This window comes from Scyliorhinus torazame, chromosome 5, assembly GCF_047496885.1.
Source record: "Scyliorhinus torazame isolate Kashiwa2021f chromosome 5, sScyTor2.1, whole genome shotgun sequence".
Lineage (NCBI taxonomy): Eukaryota > Metazoa > Chordata > Chondrichthyes > Carcharhiniformes > Scyliorhinidae > Scyliorhinus > Scyliorhinus torazame.
This window is the reverse complement of record NC_092711.1, coordinates 185,312,597-185,336,012: the sequence shown is the minus strand read 5'-3', so window position 1 is coordinate 185,336,012 and position 23,416 is coordinate 185,312,597. Positions and strand designations below refer to the sequence as shown.

At 45.3% G+C, this 23,416-nt stretch overlaps 10 non-coding genes across 10 annotated transcripts; all 10 read left to right on the top strand.

Annotated features, from left to right (window-relative positions):
- Positions 1 to 1,470: 1,470 nt before the first annotated feature.
- On the top strand, positions 1,471 to 1,544 carry trnan-guu (transfer RNA asparagine (anticodon GUU)). Its single transcript has one exon. It is a non-coding gene; the product is annotated as a tRNA-Asn (tRNA).
- A 2,231-nt stretch (positions 1,545 to 3,775) lies between these two features.
- Positions 3,776 to 3,849, top strand: trnan-guu (transfer RNA asparagine (anticodon GUU)). Its single transcript has one exon. It is a non-coding gene; the product is annotated as a tRNA-Asn (tRNA).
- Positions 3,850 to 6,080: 2,231 nt separating this feature from the next.
- trnan-guu (transfer RNA asparagine (anticodon GUU)) lies at positions 6,081 to 6,154 on the top strand. Its single transcript has one exon. It is a non-coding gene; the product is annotated as a tRNA-Asn (tRNA).
- Positions 6,155 to 8,386: 2,232 nt separating this feature from the next.
- trnat-ggu (transfer RNA threonine (anticodon GGU)) lies at positions 8,387 to 8,460 on the top strand. Its single transcript has one exon. It is a non-coding gene; the product is annotated as a tRNA-Thr (tRNA).
- Positions 8,461 to 10,685: 2,225 nt separating this feature from the next.
- On the top strand, positions 10,686 to 10,759 carry trnan-guu (transfer RNA asparagine (anticodon GUU)). Its single transcript has one exon. It is a non-coding gene; the product is annotated as a tRNA-Asn (tRNA).
- A 2,231-nt stretch (positions 10,760 to 12,990) lies between these two features.
- On the top strand, positions 12,991 to 13,064 carry trnan-guu (transfer RNA asparagine (anticodon GUU)). The gene has a single exon. It is a non-coding gene; the product is annotated as a tRNA-Asn (tRNA).
- A 2,225-nt stretch (positions 13,065 to 15,289) lies between these two features.
- On the top strand, positions 15,290 to 15,363 carry trnan-guu (transfer RNA asparagine (anticodon GUU)). The gene has a single exon. It is a non-coding gene; the product is annotated as a tRNA-Asn (tRNA).
- A 2,226-nt stretch (positions 15,364 to 17,589) lies between these two features.
- Positions 17,590 to 17,663, top strand: trnan-guu (transfer RNA asparagine (anticodon GUU)). The gene has a single exon. It is a non-coding gene; the product is annotated as a tRNA-Asn (tRNA).
- Positions 17,664 to 19,894: 2,231 nt separating this feature from the next.
- On the top strand, positions 19,895 to 19,968 carry trnan-guu (transfer RNA asparagine (anticodon GUU)). Its single transcript has one exon. It is a non-coding gene; the product is annotated as a tRNA-Asn (tRNA).
- A 2,225-nt stretch (positions 19,969 to 22,193) lies between these two features.
- On the top strand, positions 22,194 to 22,267 carry trnan-guu (transfer RNA asparagine (anticodon GUU)). Its single transcript has one exon. It is a non-coding gene; the product is annotated as a tRNA-Asn (tRNA).
- Positions 22,268 to 23,416: the final 1,149 nt, after the last annotated feature.

Here is a 23,416-nt window from a genome sequence, read left to right as displayed (position 1 = left end):
GTCACAATAGTTTCAAGGAGGTGTGCTTAGGTTCGGAAGCTGTGAATAATGTTGTTGATAATTGAGTGGAGAGGTTAGACCCCATGGGCTTCTGCGAGGCATGTTTCTTAACATTCGCTGCAATGAGCCAGTTATGTCACTGCGATGTTTGATGTAATTTGAAATCCTTAATATTTCCGGCTCGCTCACTCGGTAGAACACGAGTCTCATAATTTCAGGGTCGTGTGTTCGAGCACCACGTTGGGCGCAGGTCCATTTTAATGCTGCTTGTTGAACCCATGCTCGCGATTCCACCGGCTGAGCCGCCGCTCAAACTGTGTCTTTTACCATACAGCTTTGTTCATCTCACATTTGCTGCTTTGTGAGCGCATAAAGCTCTTCTTTCCGAGTGTGAGGCTAGTTTGTTTGATCCCCCTCATGTACAATGAATTACCGCACTTTAAACATGACAAGCTCCTCTCAGGCCCCTGAACGAAAAATCTGCTCAGAGTCACGGACCGACAATGGCAACGGCCTGATCGCGATGGATGGGCGCGCAACAAGATGCAAACCGAAATAAAAAAAAGTTAAACGATGAGTGGAGAATATTTGGCTGTCCTGCTGGACAATAGTCATATCCGGATGAGCTACGAGAAATTATTCTGCAGGAAACCAAGGGGAGATTTGTTTGAAGTGTTTTCAACTATGAGGAACATGGATTTTATGGCTTCAAGGACATCATACCCTGATCAGTGGGGTCAATAAACCGGGTTTGGAAATGAGAAAGAATGAAATCTTCGAATTAATACACCGCCTTCCAGCACCACCGCCACCCCAAAGTGCTTTTCAGACATGGAAGTCCATTTGAAATTGTTTCCATGCTTCTTTTAAAATGCGAAATTTGGGGCAACTTAGCGTGACCAATCTTTCTACATTGCATACATTGTTGTGCTCTGGGGGTGAGAATCACGCAGATAGGAAATGCATTCACTGTCGCAAGAAACGGAACAGCTTCCACAAACTGCACCACTATAATGAGAATCTAATCTTGCTATCGTGTTCGAGGGACAGAAGTTGGATAGGACACGGTTCCCTGCTCGCTGCAAAACAGTGACACCTACAGGGCAGTGGGACCACAGATTAAAATCTCAAACATGGGACACCACCTCCGCCAGTGCCTGCCAATCTACTTCTCTGTGGATTCCATTCTTTGTCTCTCAGATTTGCAATTCAATCGCTGAGCAATGAGATGGGACATCATAAAGTCCCCAAATGGATGGCAGCCGTTGCAGGAGATCTTGTGCCCGCTGGCATACATGCCTCTGCAGTGGGAATGATCAAACTGAACCCATGTGTCCAAAATGTCTGCCCCACTATTTACTTTGGAAAAAGAAACCTGATGGAAATAATTGTCATTCCGCGAGTCGGAATGTGAAGCTATCAGTGACTGACACCCTCGTTTCAGCTAGCTTGAGGAGCGCTCATGTCCAAGTCTCTGTGGCGCAATTGGTTAGCGCGCTCGGCTGTTAACCGAAAGGTTGGTGGTTCGAGACCTCCCAGGGCCGTGGTTTGCTCCTATTTTTCTTTGTGCTTGTCTCCCTTTTCCAGAACAGCATTTGGGACATGGCAACTAAGAACCAATCGCAAAAACTGTATCAGCTGCACTGTGTTACAGTGAGTTCACACGGAAGTAACTGATTGTTTGACAACAAATTGCAAATTGCACGACACAGGAATCAGACAACATTGAACAGTTTTGACAAATGAACAGAGTTTGGTTCAGTTAGAATGAACAACTCAATAGATCCCTCGTCCACCACGGCACTGTATGACTGGGAAAATCAGAATAGCAGCAATATTCCGCCTCTGTAATGTCCATTCATCCGCTGGAATCAGAGCGTGCCAACTGCAGCTTCAATCAGTGGGCTACTGCTCATCCCTGGGACACAACATACGACAACCCGGGACAAGCATCCCATGACACTGAGCACAGGCCCGCGATCACGACGGTCTAATACAGCCCACTCACTGAACCTCTGAGCTGCTCATTCGAACCTGAGTGAGTGTAACTCGGCCAGCAATAAATTTGACACTAACATTCTATATCTTCTCACCGTAAAATTCTTTCATTTCGGAAAAAGTACACTGCTGTAAATCTGAAAATTAGCCCCATGGAATTATTGGTACAGAACGTGTTTAACGTTTTTCTCTGTCAGGATTGCAATTCACTTTCTGGCGACTGTTAAAGATAGTTTCGTCTGAAAATGCTGACACAAAACGAGAAAATGTTAAACACGTGGAATAATTCGTGTGGAAACTGGGTCACAATAGTTTCAAGGAGGTGTGCTTAGGTTCGGAAGCTGTGAATAATGTTGTTGATAATTGAGTGGAGAGGTTAGACCCCATGGGCTTCTGCGAGGCATGTTTCTTAACATTCGCTGCAATGAGCCAGTTATGTCACTGCGATGTTTGATGTAATTTGAAATCCTTAATGTTTTCGGCTCCCTCACTCGGTAGAACACGAGTCTCTTAATTTCAGGGTCGTGTGTTCGAGCACCACGTTGGGCGCAGGTCCATTTTCATGCTGCTTGTTGAACCCATGCTCGCGATTCCCCCGGCTGAGGCGCCGCTCAAACTGTGTCTTTTACCATACAGCTTTGTTCATCTCACAGTTGCTGCTTTGTGAGCGCATAAAGCTCTTCTTTCCGAGTGTGAGGCTAGTTTGTTTGATCCCCCTCATGTACAATGAATTACCGCACTTTAAACATGACAAGCTCCTCTCAGGCCCCTGAACGAAAAATCTGCTCAGAGTCACGGAACGACAATGGCAACGGCCTGCTCGCAATGGATGGGCGCGTAACAAGATGCAAACCGAAATAAAAAAAAGTTAAACGATGAGTGGAGAATATTTGGCTGTCCTACTGGACAATAGTCATATCCGGATGAGCTACGAGAAATTATTCTGCAGGAAACCAAGGGGAGATTTGTTTGAAGTGTTTTCAACTATGAGGAACATGGATTTTATGGCTTCAAGGACATCATACCCTGATCAGTGGGGTCAATAAACCGGGTTTGGAAATGAGAAAGAATGAAATCTTCGAATTAATACACCGCCTTCCAGCACCACCGCCACCCCAAAGTGCTTTTCAGACATGGAAGTCCATTTGAAATTGTTTCCATGCTTCTTTTAAAATGCGAAATTTGGGGCAACTTAGCGTGACCAATCTTTCTACATTGCATACATTGTTGTGCTCTGGGGGTGAGAATCACGCAGATAGGAAATGCATTCACTGTCGCAAGAAACGGAACAGCTTCCACAAACTGCACCACTATAATGAGGAGAGAATCTAATCTTGCTATCGTGTTCGAGGGACAGAAGTTGGATAGGACACGGTTCCCTGCTCCCTGCAAAACAGTGACACCTACAGGGCAGTGGGACCACAGATTAAAATCTCAAACATGGGACACCACCTCCGCCAGTGCCTGCCAATCTACTTCTCTGTGGATTCCATTCTTTGTCTCTCAGATTTGCAATTCAATGGCTGAGCAATGAGATGGGACATCATAAAGTCCCCAAATGGATGGCAGCGGTTGCAGGAGATCTTGTGCCCGCTGGCATACATGCCTCTGCAGTGGGAATGATCAGACTGAACCCATGTGTCCAAAATGTCTGCCCCACTATTTACTTTGGAAAAAGAAACCTGATGGAAATAATTGTCATTCCGCGAGTCGGAATGTGAAGCTATCAGTGACTGACACCCTCGTTTCAGCTAGCTTGAGGAGCGCTCATGTCCAAGTCTCTGTGGCGCAATTGGTTAGCGCGTTCGGCTGTTAACCGAAAGGTTGGTGGTTCGAGACCACCCAGGGACGTGGTTTGCTCCTATTTTTCTTTTTGCTTGTCTCCCTTTTCCAGAACAGCATTTGGGACATTGCAACTAAGAACCAATCGCAAAAACTGTATCAGCTGCACTGTGTTACAGTGAGTTCACACGGAAGTAACTGATTGTTTGACAACAAATTGCAAATTGCACGACACAGGAATCAGACAACATTGAACAGTTTTGACAAATGAACAGAGTTTGGTTCAGTTAGAATGAACAACTCAATAGATCCCTCGTCCACCACGGCACTGTATGACTGGGAAAATCAGAATAGCAGCAATATTCCGCCTCTGTAATGTCCATTCATCCGCTGGAATCAGAGCGTGCCAACTGCAGCTTCAATCAGTGGGCTACTGCTCATCCCTGGGACACAACATACGACAACCCGGGACAAGCATCCCATGACACTGAGCACAGGCCCGCGATCACGACGGTCTAATACAGCCCACTCACTGAACCTCTGAGCTGCTCATTCGAACCTGAGTGAGTGTAACTCGGCCAGCAATAAATTTGACACTAACATTCTATATCTTCTCACCGTAAAATTCTTTCATTTCGGAAAAAGTACACTGCTGTAAATCTGAAAATTAGCCCCATGGAATTATTGGTACAGAACGTGTTTAACGTTTTTCTCTGTCAGGATTGCAATTCACTTTCTGGCGACTGTTAAAGATAGTTTCGTCTGAAAATGCTGACACAAAACGAGAAAATGTTAAACACGTGGAATAATTCGTGTGGAAACTGGGTCACAATAGTTTCAAGGAGGTGTGCTTAGGTTCGGAAGCTGTGAATAATGTTGTTGATAATTGAGTGGAGAGGTTAGACCCCATGGGCTTCTGCGAGGCATGTTTCTTAACATTCGCTGCAATGAGCCAGTTATGTCACTGCGATGTTTGATGTAATTTGAAATCCTTAATGTTTTCGGCTCCCTCACTCGGTAGAACACGAGTCTCTTAATTTCAGGGTCGTGTGTTCGAGCACCACGTTGGGCGCAGGTCCATTTTCATGCTGCTTGTTGAACCCATGCTCGCGATTCCCCCGGCTGAGGCGCCGCTCAAACTGTGTCTTTTACCATACAGCTTTGTTCATCTCACAGTTGCTGCTTTGTGAGCGCATAAAGCTCTTCTTTCCGAGTGTGAGGCTAGTTTGTTTGATCCCCCTCATGTACAATGAATTACCGCACTTTAAACATGACAAGCTCCTCTCAGGCCCCTGAACGAAAAATCTGCTCAGAGTCACGGAACGACAATGGCAACGGCCTGCTCGCGATGGATGGGCGCGTAACAAGATGCAAACCGAAATAAAAAAAAGTTAAACGATGAGTGGAGAATATTTGGCTGTCCTACTGGACAATAGTCATATCCGGATGAGCTACGAGAAATTATTCTGCAGGAAACCAAGGGGAGATTTGTTTGAAGTGTTTTCAACTATGAGGAACATGGATTTTATGGCTTCAAGGACATCATACCCTGATCAGTGGGGTCAATAAACCGGGTTTGGAAATGAGAAAGAATGAAATCTTCGAATTAATACACCGCCTTCCAGCACCACCGCCACCCCAAAGTGCTTTTCAGACATGGAAGTCCATTTGAAATTGTTTCCATGCTTCTTTTAAAATGCGAAATTTGGGGCAACTTAGCGTGACCAATCTTTCTACATTGCATACATTGTTGTGCTCTGGGGGTGAGAATCACGCAGATAGGAAATGCATTCACTGTCGCAAGAAACGGAACAGCTTCCACAAACTGCACCACTATAATGAGGAGAGAATCTAATCTTGCTATCGTGTTCGAGGGACAGAAGTTGGATAGGACACGGTTCCCTGCTCCCTGCAAAACAGTGACACCTACAGGGCAGTGGGACCACAGATTAAAATCTCAAACATGGGACACCACCTCCGCCAGTGCCTGCCAATCTACTTCTCTGTGGATTCCATTCTTTGTCTCTCAGATTTGCAATTCAATCGCTGAGCAATGAGATGGGACATCATAAAGTCCCCAAATGGATGGCAGCCGTTGCAGGAGATCTTGTGCCCGCTGGCATACATGCCTCTGCAGTGGGAATGATCAGACTGAACCCATGTGTCCAAAATGTCTGCCCCACTATTTACTTTGGAAAAAGAAACCTGATGGAAATAATTGTCATTCCGCGAGTCGGAATGTGAAGCTATCAGTGACTGACACCCTCGTTTCAGCTAGCTTGAGGAGCGCTCATGTCCAAGTCTCTGTGGCGCAATTGGTTAGCGCGTTCGGCTGTTAACCGAAAGGTTGGTGGTTCGAGACCACCCAGGGACGTGGTTTGCTCCTATTTTTCTTTTTGCTTGTCTCCCTTTTCCAGAACAGCATTTGGGACATTGCAACTAAGAACCAATCGCAAAAACTGTATCAGCTGCACTGTGTTACAGTGAGTTCACACGGAAGTAACTGATTGTTTGACAACAAATTGCAAATTGCACGACACAGGAATCAGACAACATTGAACAGTTTTGACAAATGAACAGAGTTTGGTTCAGTTAGAATGAACAACTCAATAGATCCCTCGTCCACCACTGCACTGTATGACTCGGAAAATCAGAATAGCAGCAATATTCCGCCTCTGTAATGTCCATTCATCCGCTGGAATCAGAGCGTGCCAACTGCAGCTTCAATCAGTGGGCTACTGCTCATCCCTGGGACACAACATACGACAATCCGGGACAAGCATCCCATTACACTGAGCACAGGCCCACGATCACGACGGTCTAATACAGCCCACTCACTGAACCTCTGAGCTGCTCATTCGAACCTGAGTGAGTGTAACTAGGCCAGCAATAAATTTGACACTAACATTCTATATCTTCTCACCGTAAAATTCTTTCATTTCGGAAAAAGTACACTGCTGTAAATCTGAAAATTATCCCCATGGAATTATTGGTACAGAACGTGTTTAACGTTTTTCTCTGTCAGGATTGCAAATCACTTTCTGGCGACTGTTAAAGATAGTTTCGTCTGAAAATGCTGACACAAAAAGAGAAAATGTTAAACACGTGGAATAATTCGTGTGGAAACTGGGTCACAATAGTTTCAAGGAGGTGCGCTTTGGTTCGGAAGCTGTGAATAATGTTATTGATAATTGAGTGGAGAGGTTTGAACCCATGGGCTTCTGGGAGGCATGTTTCTTCACATTCGCTGCAATCAGCCAGTTATGTCACTGCGATGTTTGATGTAATTTGAAATCCTTAATGTTTCCGGCACGCTCACTAGGTCGAACATGAGTCTCTTAATTTTAGGGTCGTGTGTTCGAGCACCACGTCGGGCGCAGGTCCATTTTAATGCTGCTTGTTGAACCCATGCTCGCGATTCCACCGGCTGAGTCGCCGCTCAAACTGTGTCTTTTACCATACAGCTTTGTTCATCTCACAGTTGCTGCTTTGTGAGCGCATAAAGCTCTTCTTTCCGAGTGTGAGGCTAGTTTGTTTGATCCCCCTCATGTACAATGAATTACCGCACTTTAAACATGACAAGCTCCTCTCAGGCCCCTGAACGAAAAATCTGCTCAGAGTCACGGACCGACAATGGCAACGGCCTGATCGCGATGGATGGGCGCGTAACAAGATGCAAACCGAAATAAAAAAAAGTTAAACGATGAGTGGAGAATATTTGGCTGTCCTGCTGGACAATAGTCATATCCGGATGAGCTACGAGAAATTATTCTGCAGGAAACCAAGGGGAGATTTGTTTGAAGTGTTTTCAACTATGAGGAACATGGATTTTATGGCTTCAAGGACATCATACCCTGATCAGTGGGGTCAATAAACCGGGTTTGGAAATGAGAAAGAATGAAATCTTCGAATTAATACACCGCCTTCCAGCACCACCGCCACCCCAAAGTGCTTTTCAGACATGGAAGTCCATTTGAAATTGTTTCCATGCTTCTTTTAAAATGCGAAATTTTGGGGCAACTTAGCGTGACCAATCTTTCTACACTGCATACATTGTTGTGCTCTGGGGGTGAGAATCACGCAGATAGGAAGTGCATTCACTGTCGCAAGAAACGGAACAGCTTCCACAAACTGCACCACTATAATGAGGAGAGAATCTAATCTTGCTATCGTGTTCTATGGACAGGGGTTGGATAGGACACGGTTCCCTGCTCCCTGCAAAACAGTGACATCTACAGGGCAGTGGGACCACAGATTACAATCTCAAACATGGGACACCACCTCCGCCAGTGCCTGCCAATATACTTCTCTGTGGATTCCATTCTTTGTCTCTCAGATTTACAATTCAATCGCTGAGCAATGAGATGGGACATCATAAAGTCCCCAAATGGATGGCAGCGGTTGCAGGAGATCTTGTGCCCGCTGGCATACATGCCTCTGCAGTGGGAATGATCAGACTGAACCCATGTGTCCAAAATGTCTGCCCCACTATTTATTTTGGAAAAAGAAACCTGATGGAAATAATTGTTATTCCGCGAGTCGGAATGTGAAGCTATCAGTGACTGACACCCTCGTTTAAGCTAGCTTGAGGAGCAGTGCTGGCCAAGTCTCTGTGGCGCAATTGGTTAGCGCGTTCGGCTGGTAACCGAAAGGTTCGTGGTTCGAGACCACCCAGGGACGTGGTTTGCTCCTATTTTTCTTTTTGCTTGTCTCCCTTTCCAGATAGCATTTGGGACATTGAAACAAAGAACCAATCGCAAAAATTGTATCAGCTGCACTGTGCTACAGAGAGTTCACACGGAAGTAACTGATTGTTTGACAACAAATTGCAAATTGCACGACACAGGAATCAGACAACATTGAACAGTTTTGACAAATGAACAGAGTTTGGTTCAGTTAGAATGAACAACTCAATAGATCCCTCGTCCGCCACTGCACTGTATGACTGGGAAAATCAGAATAGCAGCAATATTCCGCCTATGTAATGTCCATTCATCCGCTGGAATCAGAGCGTGCCAACTGCAGCTTCAATCAGTGGGCTACTGCACATCCCTGGGACACAACATACGACAACCCGGGACAAGCATCCCATTACACTGAGCACAGGCCCACGATCACGACGGTCTAATACAGCCCACTCACTGAACCTCTGAGCTGCTCATTCGAACCTGAGTGAGTGTAACTAGGCCAGCAATAAATTTGACACTAACATTCTATATCTTCTCACCGTAAAATTCTTTCATTTCGGAAAAAGTACACTGCTGTAAATCTGAAAATTATCCCCATGGAATTATTGGTACAGAACGTGTTTAACGTTTTTCTCTGTCAGGATTGCAAATCACTTTCTGGCGACTGTTAAAGATAGTTTCGTCTGAAAATGCTGACACAAAAAGAGAAAATGTTAAACACGTGGAATAATTCGTGTGGAAACTGGGTCACAATAGTTTCAAGGAGGTGTGCTTAGGTTCGGAAGCTGTGAATAATGTTGTTGATAATTGAGTGGAGAGGTTAGACCCCATGGGCTTCTGCGAGGCATGTTTCTTAACTTTCGCTGCAATGAGCCAGTTATGTCACTGCGATGTTTGATGTAATTTGAAATCCTTAATATTTCCGGCTCGCTCACTCGGTAGAACACGAGTCTCATAATTTCAGGGTCGTGTGTTCGAGCACCACGTTGGGCGCAGGTCCATTTTCATGCTGCTTGTTGAACCCATGCTCGCGATTCCCCCGGCTGAGGCGCCGCTCAAACTGCGTCTTTTACCATACAGCTTTGTTCATCTCACAGTTGCTGCTTTGTGAGCGCATAAAGCTCTTCTTTCCGAGTGTGAGGCTAGTTTGTTTGATCCCCCTCATGTACAATGAATTACCGCACTTTAAACATGACAAGCTCCTCTCAGGCCCCTGAACGAAAAATCTGCTCAGAGTCACGGAACGACAATGGCAACGGCCTGATCGCGATGGATGGGCGCGTAACAAGATGCAAACCGAAATAAAAAAAAGTTAAACGATGAGTGGAGAATATTTGGCTGTCCTACTGGACAATAGTCATATCCGGATGAGCTACGAGAAATTATTCTGCAGGAAACCAAGGGGAGATTTGTTTGAAGTGTTTTCAACTATGAGGAACATGGATTTTATGGCTTCAAGGACATCATACCCTGATCAGTGGGGTCAATAAACCGGGTTTGGAAATGAGAAAGAATGAAATCTTCGAATTAATACACCGCCTTCCAGCACCACCGCCACCCCAAAGTGCTTTTCAGACATGGAAGTCCATTTGAAATTGTTTCCATGCTTCTTTTAAAATGCGAAATTTGGGGCAACTTAGCGTGACCAATCTTTCTACATTGCATACATTGTTGTGCTCTGGGGGTGAGAATCACGCAGATAGGAAATGCATTCACTGTCGCAAGAAACGGAACAGCTTCCACAAACTGCACCACTATAATGAGGAGAGAATCTAATCTTGCTATCGTGTTCGAGGGACAGAAGTTGGATAGGACACGGTTCCCTGCTCCCTGCAAAACAGTGACACCTACAGGGCAGTGGGACCACAGATTAAAATCTCAAACATGGGACACCACCTCCGCCAGTGCGAATCTACTTCTCTGTGGATTCCATTCTTTGTCTCTCAGATTTGCAATTCAATCGCTGAGCAATGAGATGGGACATCATAAAGTCCCCAAATGGATGGCAGCCGTTGCAGGAGATCTTGTGCCCGCTGGCATACATGCCTCTGCAGTGGGAATGATCAGACTGAACCCATGTGTCCAAAATGTCTGCCCCACTATTTACTTTGGAAAAAGAAACCTGATGGAAATAATTGTCATTCCGCGAGTCGGAATGTGAAGCTATCAGTGACTGACACCCTCGTTTCAGCTAGCTTGAGGAGCACTCCTGGCCAAGTCTCTGTGGCGCAATTGGTTAGCGCGTTCGGCTGTTAACCGAAAGGTTGGTGGTTCGAGACCACCCAGAGACGTGGTTTGCTCCTATTGTTCTTTCGGCTTGCCTCCCTTTTCAAGAACAGCATTTGGGACATAGCAACTAAGAACCAATCGCAAAAACTGTATCAGCTGCACTGTGTTACAGTGAGTTCACACGGAAGTAACTGACTGTTTGACAACAAATTGCAAATTGCACGACACAGGAATCAGACAACATTGAACAGTTTTGACAAATGAACAGAGTTTGGTTCAGTTAGAATGAACAACTCAATAGATCCCTCGTCCACCACTGCACTGTATGACTGGGAAAATCAGAATAGCAGCAATATTCCGCCTCTGTAATGTCCATTCATCCGCTGGAATCAGAGCGTGCCAACTGCAGCTTCAATCAGTGGGCTACTGCTCATCCCTGGGACACAACATACGACAACCCGGGACAAGCATCCCATGACACTGAGCACAGGCCCGCGATCACGACGGTCTAATACAGCCCACTCACTGAACCTCTGAGCTGCTCATTCGAACCTGAGTGAGTGTAACTAGGCCAGCAATAAATTTGACACTAACATTCTATATCTTCTCACCGTAAAATTCTTTCATTTCGGAAAAAGTACACTGCTGTAAATCTGAAAATTATCCCCATGGAATTATTGGTACAGAACGTGTTTAACGTTTTTCTCTGTCAGGATTGCAATTCACTTTCTGGCGACTGTTAAAGATAGTTTCGTCTGAAAATGCTGACACAAAAAGAGAAAATGTTAAACACGTGGAATAATTCGTGTGGAAACTGGGTCACAATAGTTTCAAGGAGGTGCGCTTTGGTTCGGAAGCTGTGAATAATGTTATTGATAATTGAGTGGAGAGGTTTGAACCCATGGGCTTCTGGGAGGCATGTTTCTTCACATTCGCTGCAATCAGCCTGTTATGTCACTGCGATGTTTGATGTAATTTGAAATCCTTAATGTTTCCGGCTCACTCACTCGGTAGAACATGAGTCTCTTAATTTTAGGGTCGTGTGTTCGAGCACCACGTCGGGCGCAGGTCCATTTTAATGCTGCTTGTTGAACCCATGCTCGCGATTCCACCGGCTGAGTCGCCGCTCAAAGTGTGTCTTTTACCATACTGCTTTGTTCATCTCACAGTTGCTGCTTTGTGAGCGCATAAAGCTCTTCTTTCCGAGTGTGAGGCTAGTTTGTTTGATCCCCCTCATGTACAATGAATTACCGCACTTTAAACATGACAAGCTCCTCTCAGGCCCCTGAACGAAAAATCTGCTCAGAGTCACGGACCGACAATGGCAACGGCCCGATCGCGATGGATGGGCGCGTAACAAGATGCAAACCGAAATTAAAAAAAGTTAAACGATGAGTGGAGAATATTTGGCTGTCCTGCTGGACAATAGTCATATCCGGATGAGCTACGAGAAATTATTCTGCAGGAAACCAAGGGGAGATTTGTTTGAAGTGTTTTCAACTATGAGGAACATGGATTTTATGGCTTCAAGGCCATCATACCCTGATCAGTGGGGTCAATAAACCGGGTTTGGAAATGAGAAAGAATGAAATCTTCGAATTAATACACCGCCTTCCAGCACCACCGCCACCCCAAAGTGCTTTTCAGACATGGAAGTCCATTTGAAATTGTTTCCATGCTTCTTTTAAAATGCGAAATTTGGGGCAACTTAGCGTGACCAATCTTTCTACACTGCATACATTGTTGTGCTCTGGGGGTGAGAATCACGCAGATAGGAAGTGCATTCACTGTCGGAAGAAACGGAACAGCTTCCACAAACTGCACCACTATAATGAGGAGAGAATCTAATCTTGCTATCGTGTTCTATGGACAGGAGTTGGATAGGACACGGTTCCCTGCTCCCTGCAAAACAGTGACATCTACAGGGCAGTGGGACCACAGATTAAAATCTCAAACATGGGACACCACCTCCGCCAGTGCCTGCCAATATACTTCTCTGTGGATTCCATTCTTTGTCTCTCAGATTTGCAATTCAATCGCTGAGCAATGAGATGGGACATCATAAAGTCCCCAAATGGATGGCAGCGGTTGCAGGAGATCTTGTGCCCGCTGGCATACATGCCTCTGCAGTGGGAATGATCAGACTGAACCCATGTGTCCAAAATGTCTGCCCCACTATTTATTTTGGAAAAAGAAACCTGATGGAAATAATTGTTATTCCGCGAGTCGGAATGTGAAGCTATCAGTGACTGACACCCTCATTTAAGCTAGCTTGAGGAGCATTCCTGGCCAAGTCTCTGTGGCGCAATTGGTTAGCGCGTTCGGCTGTTAACCGAAAGGTTGGTGGTTCGAGACCACCCAGGGACGTGGTTTGCTCCTATTTTTCTTTTTGCTTGTCTCCCTTTTCCAGATAGCATTTGGGACATTGAAACAAAGAACCAATCGCAAAAATTGTATCAGCTGCACTGTGTTACAGTGAGTTCACACAGAAGAAACTGATTGTTTGACAACAAATTGCAAATTGCACGACACAGGAATCAGACAACATTGAACAGTTTTGACAAATGAACAGAGTTTGGTTCAGTTAGAATGAACAACTCAATAGATCCCTCGTCCACCACTGCACTGTATGACTGGGAAAATCAGAATAGCAGCAATATTCCGCCTCTGTAATGTCCATTCATCCGCTGGAATCAGAGCGTGCCAACTGCAGCTTCAATCAGTGGGCTACTGCTCATCCCTGGGACACAACATACGACAACCCGGGACAAGCATCCCATGACACTGAGCACAGGCCCGCGATCACGACGGTCTAATACAGCCCACTCACTGAACCTTTGAGCTGCTCATTCGAACCTGAGTGAGTGTAACTCGGCCAGCAATAAATTTGACACTAACATTCTATATCTTCTCACCGTAAAATTCTTTCATTTCGGAAAAAGTACACTGCTGTAAATCTGAAAATTATCCCCATGGAATTATTGGTACAGAACGGGTTTAACGTTTTTCTCTGTCAGGATTGCAATTCACTTTCTGGCGACTGTTAAAGATAGTTTCGTCTGAAAATGCTGACACAAAACGAGAAAATGTTAAACACGTGGAATAATTCGTGTGGAAACTGGGTCACAATAGTTTCAAGGAGGTGCGCTTTGGTTCGGAAGCTGTGAATAATATTATTGATAATTGAGTGGAGAGGTTTGAACCCATGGGCTTCTGGGAGGCATGTTTCTTCACATTCGCTGCAATCAGCCAGTTATGTCACTGCGATGTTTGATGTAATTTGAAATCCTTAATATTTCCGGCTCGCTCACTCGGTAGAACACGAGTCTCTTAATTTCAGGGTCGTGTGTTCGAGCACCACGTTGGGCGCAGGTCCATTTTAATGCTGCTTGTTGAACCCATGCTCGCGATTCCACCGGCTGAGTCGCCGCTCAAACTGTGTCTTTTACCATACAGCTTTGTTCATCTCACAGTTGCTGCTTTGTGAGCGCATAAAGCTCTTCTTTCCGAGTGTGAGGCTAGTTTGTTTGATCCCCCTCATGTACAATGAATTACCGCACATTAAACATGACAAGCTCCTCTCAGGCCCCTGACGAAAAATCTGCTCAAAGTCACGGACGGACAATGGCAACGGCCTGTTCGCGATGGATGGGCGCGTAACAAGATGCAAACCGAAATAAAAAAAAGTTAAACGATGAGTGGAGAATATTTGGCTGTCCTGCTGGACAATAGTCATATCAGGATGAGCTACGAGAAATTATTCTGCAGGAAACAAAGGGGAGATTTGTTTGAAGTGTTTTCAACTATGAGGAACATGGATTTTATGGCTTCAAGGACATCATACCCTGAGCAGTGGGGGTCAATAAACCGGGTTTGGAAATGAGAAAGAATGAAATCTTCGAATTAATACACCGCCTTCCAGCACCACCGCCACCCCAAAGTGCTTTTCAGACATGGAAGTCCATTTGAAATTGTTTCCATGCTTCTTTTAAAATGCGAAATTTGGGGCAACTTCGCGTGACCAATCTTTCTACACTGCATACATTTTGTGCTCTGGGGGTGAAAACCACGCAGATAGGAAGTGCATTCACTGTCGCAAGAAACGGAACAGCTTCCACAAACTGCACCACTATAATGAGGAGAGAATCTATTCTTGCTATCGTGTTCTATGGACAGGAGTTGGATAGGACACGGCTCCCTGCTCCCTGCAAAACAGTGACATCTACCGGGCAGTGGGACCACAGATTAAAATCTCAAACATGGGAAACCAGCTCCGCCAGTGCGAATCTACTTCTCTGTGGATTCCATTCTTTGTCTCTCAGATTTGCAATTCAATGGCTGAGCAATGTGATGGGACATCATTAAGTCCCCAGATGGATGGCAGCGGCTGCAGGAGAGCTTGTGCCCGCTGGCATACATGCCTCTGCAGTGGGAATGATCAGACTGAACACATGTGTCCAAAATGTCTGCCCCACTATTTATTTTGGAAAAAGAAACCTGATGGAAATAATTGTTATTCCGCGAGTCGGAATGTGAGGCTATCAGTGACTTACACCCTCGTTTAAGCTAGCTTGAGGAGCACTCCTGGCCAAGTCTCTGTGGCGCAATTGGTTAGCGCGTTGGGCTGTTAACCGAAAGGTTGGTGGTTCGAGACCACCCAGGGACGTGGTTTGCTCCTATTTTTCTTTTTGCTTGTCTCCCTTTTCCAGATAGCATTTGGGACATTGAAACAAAGAACCAATCGCAAAAATTGTATCAGCTGCACTGTGTTACAGTGAGTTCACACAGAAGAAACTGATTGTTTGACAACAAATTGCAAATTGCACGACACAGGAATCAGACAACATTGAACAGTTTTGACAAATGAACAGAGTTTGGTTCAGTTAGAATGAACAACTCAATAGATCCCTCGTCCACCACTGCACTGTATGACTGGGAAAATCAGAATAGCAGCAATATTCCGCCTCTGTAATGTCCATTCATCCGCTGGAATCAGAGCGTGCCAACTGCAGCTTCAATCAGTGGGCTACTGCTCATCCCTGGGACACAACATACGACAACCCGGGACAAGCATCCCATGATACTGAGCACAGGCCCGCGATCACGACGGTCTAATACAGCCCACTCACTGAACCTCTGAGCTGCTCATTCGAACCTGAGTGAGTGTAACTCGGCCAGCAATAAATTTGACACTAACATTCTATATCTTCTCACCGTAAAATTCTTTCATTTCGGAAAAAGTACACTGCTGTAAATCTGAAAATAATCCCCATGGAATTATTGGTACAGAACGGGTTTAACGTTTTTCTCTGTCAGGATTGCAATTCACTTTCTGGCGACTGTTAAAGATAGTTTCGTCTGAAAATGCTGACACAAAACGAGAAAATGTTAAACACGTGGAATAATTCGTGTGGAAACTGGGTCACAATAGTTTCAAGGAGGTGTGCTTAGGTTCGGAAGCTGTGAATAATGTTGTTGATAATTGAGTGGAGAGGTTAGACCCCATGGGCTTCTGCGAGGCATGTTTCTTAACATTCGCTGCAATGAGCCAGTTATGTCACTGCGATGTTTGATGTAATTTGAAATCCTTAATATTTCCGGCTCGCTCTCTCGGTAGAACACGAGTCTCTTAATTTCAGGGTCGTGTGTTCGAGCACCACGTTGGGCGCAGGTCCATTTTCATGCTGCTTGTTGAACCCATGCTCGCGATTCCCCCGGCTGAGGCGCCGCTCAAACTGTGTCTTTTACCATACAGCTTTGTTCATCTCACAGTTGCTGCTTTGTGAGCGCATAAAGCTCTTCTTTCCGAGTGTGAGGCTAGTTTGTTTGATCCCCCTCATGTACAATGAATTACCGCACTTTAAACATGACAAGCTCCTCTCAGGCCCCTGAACGAAAAATCTGCTCAGAGTCACGGAACGATAATGGCAACGGCCTGATCGCGATGGATGGGCGCGTAACAAGATGCAAACCGAAATAAAAAAAAGTTAAACGATGAGTGGAGAATATTTGGCTGTCCTACTGGACAATAGTCATATCCGGATGAGCTACGAGAAATTATTCTGCAGGAAACCAAGGGGAGATTTGTTTGAAGTGTTTTCAACTATGAGGAACATGGATTTTATGGCTTCAAGGACATCATACCCTGATCAGTGGGGTCAATAAACCGGGTTTGGAAATGAGAAAGAATGAAATCTTCGAATTAACACACCGCCTTCCAGCACCACCGCCACCCCAAAGTGCTTTTCAGACATGGAAGTCCATTTGAAATTGTTTCCATGCTTCTTTTAAAATGCGAAATTTGGGGCAACTTAGCGTGACCAATCTTTCTACATTGCAGACATTGTTGTGCTCTGGGGGTGAGAATCACGCAGATAGGAAATGCATTCACTGTCGCAAGAAACGGAACAGCTTCCACAAACTGCACCACTATAATGAGGAGAGAATCTAATCTTGCTATCGTGTTCGAGGGACAGAAGTTGGATAGGACACGGTTCCCTGCTCCCTGCAAAACAGTGACACCTACAGGGCAGTGGGACCACAGATTAAAATCTCAAACATGGGACACCACCTCCGCCAGTGCGAATCTACTTCTCTGTGGATTCCATTCTTTGTCTCTCAGATTTGCAATTCAATCGCTGAGCAATGAGATGGGACATCATAAAGTCCCCAAATGGATGGCAGCCGTTGCAGGAGATCTTGTGCCCGCTGGCATACATGCCTCTGCAGTGGGAATGATCAGACTGAACCCATGTGTCCAAAATGTCTGCCCCACTATTTACTTTGGAAAAAGAAACCTGATGGAAATAATTGTCATTCCGCGAGTCGGAATGTGAAGCTATCAGTGACTGACACCCTCGTTTCAGCTAGCTTGAGGAGCGCTCATGTCCAAGTCTCTGTGGCGCAATTGGTTAGCGCGTTCGGCTGTTAACCGAAAGGTTGGTGGTTCGAGACCACCCAGAGACGTGGTTTGCTCCTATTTTTCTTTCGGCTTGTCTCCTTTTTCAAGAACAGCATTTGGGACATTGCAACTAAGAACCAATCGCAAAAACTGTATCAGCTGCACTGTGTTACAGTGAGTTCACACGGAAGTAACTGATTGTTTGACAACAAATTGCAAGTTGCACGACACAGGAATCAGACAACATTGAACAGTTTTGACAAATGAACAGAGTTTGGTTCAGTTAGAATGAACAACTCAATAGATCCCTCGTCCACCACTGCACTGTATGACTGGGAAAATCAGAATAGCAGCAATATTCCGCCTCTGTAATGTCCATTCATCCGCTGGAATCAGAGCGTGCCAACTGCAGCTTCAATCAGTGGGCTACTGCTCATCCCTGGGACACAACATACGACAATCCGGGACAAGCATCCCATTACACTGAGCACAGGCCCACGATCACGACGGTCTAATACAGCCCACTCACTGAACCTCTGAGCTGCTCATTCGAACCTGAGTGAGTGTAACTAGGCCAGCAATAAATTTGACACTAACATTCTATATCTTCTCACCGTAAAATTTTTTCATTTCGGAAAAAGTACACTGCTGTAAATCTGAAAATTATCCCCATGGAATTATTGGTACAGAACGTGTTTAACGTTTTTCTCTGTCAGGATTGCAATTCACTTTCTGGCGACTGTTAAAGATAGTTTCGTCTGAAAATGCTGACACAAAAAGAGAAAATGTTAAACACGTGGAATAATTCGTGTGGAAACTGGGTCACAATAGTTTCAAGGAGGTGCGCTTTGGTTCGGAAGCTGTGAATAATGTTATTGATAATTGAGTGGAGAGGTTTGAACCCATGGGCTTCTGGGAGGCATGTTTCTTCACATTCGCTGCAATCAGCCTGTTATGTCACTGGGATGTTTGATGTAATTTGAAATCCTTAATGTTTCCGGCACGCTCACTAGGTCGAACATGAGTCTCTTAATTTTAGGGTCGTGTGTTCGAGCACCACGTCGGGCGAAGGTCCATTTTAATGCTGCTTGTTGAACCCATGCTCGCGATTCCACCGGCTGAGTCGCCGCTCAAAGTGTGTCTTTTACCATACTGCTTTGTTCATCTCACAGTTGCTGCTTTGTGAGCGCATAAAGCTCTTCTTTCCGAGTGTGAGGCTAGTTTGTTTGATCCCCCTCATGTACAATGAATTACCGCACTTTAAACATGACAAGCTCCTCTCAGGCCCCTGAACGAAAAATCTGCTCAGAGTCACGGACCGACAATGGCAACGGCCTGATCGAGATGGATGGGCGCGTAACAAGATGCAAACCGAAATTAAAAAAAGTTAAACGATGAGTGGAGAATATTTGGCTGTCCTGCTGGACAATAGTCATATCCGGATGAGCTACGAGAAATTATTCTGCAGGAAACCAAGGGGAGATTTGTTTGAAGTGTTTTCAACTATGAGGAACATGGATTGTATGGCTTCAAGGCCATCATACCCTGATCAGTGGGGTCAATAAACCGGGTTTGGAAATGAGAAAGAATGAAATCTTCGAATTAATACACCGCCTTCCAGCACCACCGCCACCCCAAAGTGCTTTTCAGACATGGAAGTCCATTTGAAATTGTTTCCATGCTTCTTTTAAAATGCGAAATTTGGGGCAACTTAGCGTGACCAATCTTTCTACACTGCATACATTGTTGTGCTCTGGGGGTGAGAATCACGCAGATAGGAAGTGCATTCACTGTCGCAAGAAACGGAACAGCTTCCACAAACAGCACCACTATAATGAGGAGAGAATCTAATCTTGCTATCGTGTTCTATGGACAGGGGTTGGATAGGACACGGTTCCCTGCTCCCTGCAAAACAGTGACATCTACAGGGCAGTGGGACCACAGATTAAAATCTCAAACATGGGACACCACCTCCGCCAGTGCCTGCCAATATACTTCTCTGTGGATTCCATTCTTTGTCTCTCAGATTTGCAATTCAATCGCTGAGCAATGAGATGGGACATCATAAAGTCCCCAAATGGATGGCAGCGGTTGCAGGAGATCTTGTGCCCGCTGGCATACATGCCTCTGCAGTGGGAATGATCAGACTGAACCCATGTGTCCAAAATGTCTGCCCCACTATTTATTTTGGAAAAAGAAACCTGATGGAAATAATTGTTATTCCGCGAGTCGGAATGTGAAGCTATCAGTGACTGACACCCTCGTTTAAGCTAGCTTGAGGAACACTCCTGGCCAAGTCTCTGTGGCGCAATTGGTTAGCGCGTTCGGCTGTTAACCGAAAGGTTGGTGGTTCGAGACCACCCAGGGACGTGGTTTGCTCCTATTTTTCTTTTTGCTTGTCTCCCTTTTCCAGATAGCATTTGGGACATTGAAACAAAGAACCAATCGCAAAAATTGTATCAGCTGCACTGTGTTACAGTGAGTTCACACAGAAGAAACTGATTGTTTGACAACAAATTGCAAATTGCACGACACAGGAATCAGACAACATTGAACAGTTTTGACAAATGAACAGAGTTTGGTTCAGTTAGAATGAACAACTCAATAGATCCCTCGTCCACCACTGCACTGTATGACTGGGAAAATCAGAATAGCAGCAATATTCCTCCTCTGTAATGTCCATTCATCCGCTGGAATCAGAGCGTGCCAACTGCAGCTTCAATCAGTGGGCTACTGCTCATCCCTGGGACACAACATACGACAACCCGGGACAAGCATCCCATGACACTGAGCACAGGCCCGCGATCACGACGGTCTAATACAGCCCACTCACTGAACCTCTGAGCTGCTCATTCGAACCTGAGTGAGTGTAACTCGGCCAGCAATAAATTTGACACTAACATTCTATATCTTCTCACCGTAAAATTCTTTCATTTCGGAAAAAGTACACTGCTGTAAATCTGAAAATTATCCCCATGGAATTATTGGTACAGAACGGGTTTAACGTTTTTCTCTGTCAGGATTGCAATTCACTTTCTGGCGACTGTTAAAGATAGTTTCGTCTGAAAATGCTGACACAAAACGAGAAAATGTTAAACACGTGGAATAATTCGTGTGGAAACTGGGTCACAATAGTTTCAAGGAGGTGCGCTTTGGTTCGGAAGCTGTGAATAATGTTATTGATAATTGAGTGGAGAGGTTTGAACCCATGGGCTTCTGGGAGCCATGTTTCTTCACATTCGCTGCAATCAGCCAGTTATGTCACTGCGATGTTTGATGTAATTTGAAATCCTTAATATTTCCGGCTCGCTCACTCGGTAGAACACGAGTCTCTTAATTTCAGGGTCGTGTGTTCGAGCACCACGTTGGGCGCAGGTCCATTTTAATGCTGCTTGTTGAACCCATGCTCGCGATTCCACCGGCTGAGTCGCCGCTCAAACTGTGTCTTTTACCATACAGCTTTGTTCATCTCACAGTTGCTGCTTTGTGAGCGCATAAAGCTCTTCTTTCCGAGTGTGAGGCTAGTTTGTTTGATCCCCCTCATGTACAATGAATTACCGCACATTAAACATGACAAGCTCCTCTCAGGCCCCTGACGAAAAATCTGCTCAAAGTCACGGACCGAATATGGCAACGGCCTGTTCGCGATGGATGGGCGCGTAACAAGATGCAAACCGAAATAAAAAAAAGTTAAACGATGAGTGGAGAATATTTGGCTGTCCTGCTGGACAATAGTCATATCAGGATGAGCTACGAAAAATTATTCTGCAGGAAACCAAGGGGAGATTTGTTTGAAGTGTTTTCAACTATGAGGAACATGGATTTTATGGCTTCAAGGACATCATACCCTGAGCAGTGGGGGTCAATAAACCGGGTTTGGTTATGAGAAAGAATGAAATCTTCGAATTAATACACCGCCTTCCAGCACCACCGCCACCCCAAAGTGCTTTTCAGACATGGAAGTCCATTTGAAATTGTTTCCATGCTTCTTTTAAAATGCGAAATTTGGGGCAACTTAGCGTGACCAATCTTTCTACACTGCATACATTGTGTGCTCTGGGGGTGAAAACCACGCAGATAGGAAGTGCATTCACTGTCGCAAGAAACGGAACAGCTTCCACAAACTGCACCACTATAATGAGGAGAGAATCTATTCTTGCTATCGTGTTCTATGGACAGGAGTTGGATAGGACACGGCTCCCTGCTCCCTGCAAAACAGTGACATCTACCGGGCAGTGGGACCACAGATTAAAATCTCAAACATGGGAAACCAGCTCCGCCAGTGCGAATCTACTTCTCTGTGGATTCCATTCTTTGTCTCTCAGATTTGCAATTCAATGGCTGAGCAATGTGATGGGACATCATTAAGTCCCCAGATGGATGGCAGCGGCTGCAGGAGAGCTTGTGCCCGCTGGCATACATGCCTCTGCAGTGGGAATGATCAGACTGAACACATGTGTCCAAAATGTCTGCCCCACTATTTACTTTGGAAAAAGAAACCTGATGGAAATAATTGTCATTCCGCGAGTCGGAATGTGAAGCTATCAGTGACTGACACCCTCGTTTCAGCTAGCTTGAGGAGCGCACATGTCCAAGTCTCTGTGGCGCAATTGGTTAGCGCGTTCGGCTGTTAACCGAAAGGTTGGTGGTTCGAGACCACCCAGGGACGGGGTATGCTCCTATTGTTCTTTCGGCTTGTCTCCCTTTTCCAGAACAGCATTTGGGACATTGCAACTAAGAACCAATCGCAAAAACTGTATCAGCTGCACTGTGTTACAGTGAGTTCACACGGAAGTAACTGATTGTTTGACAACAAATTGCAAATTGCACGACACAGGAATCAGACAACATTGAACAGTTTTGACAAATGAACAGAGTTTGGTTCAGTTAGAATGAACAACTCAATAGATCCCTCGTCCACCACTGCACTGTATGACTGGGAAAATCAGAATAGCAGCAATATTCCGCCTCTGTAATGTCCATTCATCCGCTGGAATCAGAGCGTGCCAACTGCAGCTTCAATCAGTGGGCTACTGCTCATCCCTGGGACACAACATACGACAATCCGGGACAAGCATCCCATTACACTGAGCACAGGCCCACGATCACGACGGTCTAATACAGCCCACTCACTGAACCTCTGAGCTGCTCATTCGAACCTGAGTGAGTGTAACTAGGCCAGCAATAAATTTGACACTAACATTCTATATCTTCTCACCGTAAAATTCTTTCATTTCGGAAAAAGTACACTGCTGTAAATCTGAAAATTATCCCCATGGAATTATTGGTACAGAACGTGTTTAACGTTTTTCTCTGTCAGGATTGCAATTCACTTTCTGGCGACTGTTAAAGATAGTTTCGTCTGAAAATGCTGACACAAAAAGAGAAAATGTTAAACACGTGGAATAATTCGTGTGGAAACTGGGTCACAATAGTTTCAAGGAGGTGCGCTTTGGTTCGGAAGCTGTGAATAATGTTATTGATAATTGAGTGGAGAGGTTTGAACCCATGGGCTTCTGGGAGGCATGTTTCTTCACATTCGCTGCAATCAGCCAGTTATGTCACTGCGATGTTTGATGTAATTTGAAATCCTTAATGTTTCCGGCACGCTCACTAGGTCGAACATGAGTCTCTTAATTTTAGGGTCGTGTGTTCGAGCACCACGTCGGGCGCAGGTCCATTTTAATGCTGCTTGTTGAACCCATGCTCGCGATTCCACCGGCTGAGTCGCCGCTCAAACTGTGTCTTTTACCATACAGCTTTGTTCATCTCACAGGTGCTGCTTTGTGAGCGCATAAAGCTCTTCTTTCCGAGTGTG